Source organism: Myotis davidii, unplaced genomic scaffold (assembly GCF_000327345.1).
Source record: "Myotis davidii unplaced genomic scaffold, ASM32734v1 scaffold185, whole genome shotgun sequence".
Classification (NCBI taxonomy): Eukaryota; Metazoa; Chordata; class Mammalia; order Chiroptera; family Vespertilionidae; genus Myotis; species Myotis davidii.
The window spans coordinates 3,062,604-3,068,057 of NW_006297811.1; positions in this window are offsets into that span (position 1 = coordinate 3,062,604).

The window sequence follows — 5,454 nt, forward strand, 5'->3', positions numbered from 1 at the left end:
AGTTCAATCTTATGGAACAAATAGGAATTAGGATATAGGTAGTTAGAAATTGGAATGGTGTTTCAGGCAAGAGGACAACATAAGAAAATCTGTAGGACAAGTACAATGTTATGTTCAAAGGGAATGAGAAGCAGCTGAGTGTTGCTAGAGCATCCTCTTCCAGATAGGGAATGGGAAGGAGTGATGCTGGAAGAGCAGGGTAGAGTCAGAACATATAGAGAAATCATGACTTTGTTATCTCTGTGTTGGGGAGTTATTGAAGAATTCGGAGAAGGTGAACAGATATGTAATACTGTATCTGAGAAGAGGGGGTGGTTTTAATGAAGACAAGATAGTTTAGATGTAGAGGTAAGAAGGAGAGGTGATAATGCTAGTCCCTGTGTGTACAACTATGGTTGGGTAACTGATGTGAGAAAGAGAAGCACAGTGGTTAAAAGCATGGCCTGAGTTCAAATCTCAGCTTTGCCGTTGCTCTGTGACCTTGAGCAGGTGACCTAATCTCTCTGTGCCTAACTTTCTTGATCTGTAAAGTGGGAATGATATCAATAATAATTATCTCTTAAGATTGTTGTGAGGATCAAGTGAGTAAATAGGTGTATAATACTTAGAATCATGCCTGACACATAGAAAGTACTATAGAAATGTTTACCACTTTCATTATAGGAAAAGGAACATGTTTTAAAGTGGAAGAGACTGAATTCAGCTTTAGACATTTTGGTATTGGGAATTTACGTGATGACATCCAGTAGTTGGTTGATATGTTCTGTTCATCCAGAGTTCTGGAGAAAGGGCTGGGCTAGAGGCAGATGTATGGCTATTTTTAAATTTCAGCATATAAATAAGTCTAATTAAAAACATGAGGGTGAAGTCAGCAGAAGAAAGAAAATAATAAAGGCTAGAGAAGAGTAGTAAATAAAATACAGAATAGAAAAATAATAAAAAATCAATAAAACCAAGAGTTGGTTTTTCCAGAAAGATCAACAAAACTAATAGATGATTAGCCAGACTTAAATAAAAAGAGAATACTCCAAAAGCTAAACTAGGAATAAAAGAGGAGACATTACAATTGCTATCACAGAATAAAAAGTATGATAAAAGACTAAGAACAATTATATGCCACCAAATTGGTTAATCCAGAATAAACAGATAAATTCCTGGAGACATGCAATCAAACAAGACTAAATCATGAAGAAATAAAAACGTGAACAGACCTATAACTAGTGAGAAGACTGAAGTAGTAAGACAAAACAAAACAAAGAAACCTCCCACAAATAAAAGCCAAGGACCAGATGACTTCATGGGGGAATTCTACCAAACACTGAAAGAAGAATTGACACCAATCCTTCTCATGCTCTTCCAAAGACTAAAAGGGAAAGGAACACTCCCAAACTCATTCTATGAGGCCAGCATTACCCTGATACCAAAACCAGATGAAGACAAAACAAACAACAAAAAAGTAAGCTACAAACCAATATTCCTGATGAATATTGATGTAAAAATCCTAAACAAAATACTAGCAAATAAAACTCAGCAGCATATTAAAAGGATCATACACCATGACCAAATCAGATGCAGGTTGATTCAACATGAAAATCAATCACTGTGATATCCATATCAGCAAAATGAAGGACAAAAATCACATGATCATCTCAATTGATGCAGAAAAAGCATTTGACAAAATTCAACCCTCTTTCATGATAAAAAAAATATCAATAAACTAGGACTGGAAGAAAACTACCTCAACATAATAATGTATGAAAAGCCCACAGCACTCATAGTCAACAAGGAAATATTGAAAGCTTTTCCTCTAAGATTAGGAACAAGGCAAGGATACCCGTTTTCACCACTACTATTCAACGAAGTACTAGCAAGAGAAATTAGATAGGAAAGAGAAATACAATGTATAAGAATTGCAAAAGAAAAAGCAAAATGATCTTTGTTCATATGCATTATCTTATATACAGAAAACCTAAGGATTCCATCAAAAAGCTGTTAAAACTAATGAATGAATTCAGCAAAGTTACAGGATAAAAAACCAACACTCACAAGTAAATCGTGTAAATGGTGTTGGGAATATTGGACAGATACATGCAAAAAGGAAGGAAGGAAGGAAGGAAGGAAGGAAGGAAGGAAGGAAGGTTGGTTGGTTCATAGCAGCAGAATACCCAACGGGTGAAAAATGTCAAATGTCCATCAACTGATGAATGGATGAGTAAAAAATTGTATATATAGTACATGCAATGAAATATTATTTGTTCGTTAAAGAGGAAAGGAAGGAAGAAAGAAAGAAAGGAAGAAAGAAACTAGACCACCTTCCTACACCACACTCAAAAATAAACTTCAAACTGCATTAAAGACCTAAATGTTAGAGTCAAAACTATAAAAATCTTAGAAGATAACATAGGCAGTAAAATCTCAGACATTTCTTGTAGCAATATATTTTTTTCTGATGTATCTCTTTAGGCAAGGGAAACAAAAGAAAAAATAAACAATGGGACTACATCAAACCAAAATGGTGTTGCACAGTAAAGGAAACAATCAACAAAATGAAAAGACAACCCAGTGCAGTAGAGAACATATTTGCCGATACATCTGATATGGGGTTAATATCCAAAATTTATAAAGAACTTATAAAACTCAACACCATAAAAACAAACAATCCAATTACATTTTGGCAAAAGAGCTGAATAGACACTTCTTCAAAGAGGACAAATAGATGGCCAAGAGGCATATATATAGATGCTCAATGTCACTAATCATCAGAGAAATGTAAATTAAAACTACAATGAGATACCACCTCATAACTGTCAGAATGGCTACGATCAATAAATCAACAAACAAGTGTTGGTGAGAATGTGGAGAGAAGTGCAGCCACTATGGAAAACAGTATGGAGTTATCTCAAAAAATTAAAAAATGGAACTGACTTATGACCCAGTAATTCCACTTTGGGGACTTTATCCGAAAATAAACTGGGGCCCTAACCGGTTTGGCTCAATGGATAGAGCATCAGCCTGCGGATTGAAATGTCCCAGGTTCGATTCCGGTCAAGGGCATGTACCTTGGTTGCGGCATATCCCCAGTAGGAGGTGTGCAGGAGGCAGCTGATCAATGTTTCTCTCTCATCTATGTTTCTAGCTCTCTATCCCTCTCCCTTTCTGTAAAAAAATAATAAAGTATATTAAACAAAAACAAAAACCCAGAACACTAATTTGAACGTATTTATGTTCATAGCAACGTTATTTACAATATTTGAACGTAGCCCAAGTGGCTATCAGATGAATGAATAAAAAGGCTGTGGTACACTTACACAATAGAATGCTACTCAGCTGTAAAAAATCTTATTACCCTTTGCGACAGTCTGGATGCACCTGGAGAACATTATGCTAAGTGAAATAAGCCAGAGAAAGACAAATACCATATGATTTCACTCATATGTAGAATGTAATGAACTAACAAGCAAAAGAGACAGATTCATAGAGAGTAGGCTGATTGCTGTGTGTGGGGGGGTGGTGGGTGAGGAAAAGTATAAAGGGATTGAGCAAAAAAGAAAAAAGGTGGAAAAACTCATGGACAAGAGTATGTGATTGCTGAGGACAGGGAGTGGAGCTGGTATAGGAAGGTATGGGGGGATAAATGGTGATGGATGGAGACTTGACTTGGAGTGGTGAACACACAATACAATGTGCAGATGATGTATTGTAGCATTGTGCACCTGAAACCTGTACAATTTTGTTAACCAGTGTCACCCCAATCCTATCTAATAAGGAGGGAATATGCTAATTGACTGCCACACCCTCAAAGATGGTGGCGCCCACATCCAGAAGATGGCGGCACCCAATCCCTCAGCCCCGCAGCCACCCAGGGCCGCCCGAGGCTCAGGTAACCAGGGCCGACTGAGGCTTGCGCTGCCGGCAGTGGCAGCAGCAGAGGTGTGAAGGGGGCGTTGCCTTCCCCTGATCGCAGGGTCGCCTTCTATTGCTGAGGGCTCCTGGACTGTGAGAGGGGGCAGGCCAGGCTGAGGGACCCCCCTCCAGTGCATGAATTTTCATGTACTGGGCCTCTAGTAAATTAATAAAAAGAGAAAAAAGTAAATTGTGTTTCAATCTACACACTAACAATGACCAATCTTTAAAGGAATTTAAGAAAATACTTAGGAATAAACTTAATTAGGCAGATGAAAGACTTATACATTGAAAACAATAAAACATTGCTAGGTAAACAAAATTTTAAAAAAGATATAAATGGAAAGATATCTTGTGTTTGTGGTTTGAAAGATTACTATTCTTTAAACGTCCACAGTACCCAAAATGATCTACATATTTAATGCAATCTCTATCAAAATCCTCAAGGCATTTTTTACATATTTGAAAAAAAGTTGGGGGGCCTCACTCTCCCTGATTTCAAAACATACCACAAAGCAACAGTAATTAAGATGGTATGGTGATGGCACAGAGTTATATATAAAGACAACTAGAACAGAATAGGGAGCATATATGGCCAAATGGTTTGGTTAAGGGTGCCAAAATGACAAAGTGGGGAAAGAGGAGTCTCCTCAACAAATGGTGCTGGGAAAACTGAATATTCACATGCAAAAGACTGAAGTTGAACCCTTGTTTTACGTTATATACAAAAATTACCTCAAAATAGACTAAAGACCTAAACATCAAGTCTAAAACTATTGAACTCCTAGAAGAAAACAGAGGGAAACAGCTTCATGACATTGGATTTGGGGATGTTTTCTTAACATGACACCTAAAGCACAGGCAACAAAAAATATAAAATGGACAACTAGAACTACACCAAACAACTTTTGCTTCTCAAAGGAAACAATCAACAGAGCAAAAAGGCAACCAATGGAATAGGAGAAAATATTGGCAAATCATATATCCAATAAGAAATTAATATCCACAATATAAAAGGAACTTCTATAACTCAGCAACAAATAAACAAATAACCCAATTTGAAAATGGGTGAAATACTTGAATAGACATTTCTCTGAAGAAAATGTACAAATGGCCAATAATCACATTCAAAGATGTTTGACATTATTCATCATTAGGGAAATGTAAATCAAGATACCACCTTATTATTAGAATGGCTACTATCAAAAAGAACAGAAAATAACAAGTGTTGGAAAAGATGCAAAAAAGTTGGAACCCATGTGCACTGTTGTTGGAAATGTAAATTGGTACAACCACTATGGAAAACAGTGTGGAAGTTCCTTAAAAAAAATTAAAAATAGAATTACCATGTGATCCAGAATTCTCACTTATGGATATGAGAATTCAAGACAGGATCTCAAAAAGATATTTGCATGCCTATGTTCAGAATATCCAAGAGTTTGAAGCAAACTAAATGCCTGCCTTTGAATGAATGGATAAAGAAAATGTGTGTGAATATATATATATATATATATTTCCTAACCAATAAAAGAGAAACATGGTAATTGGCAT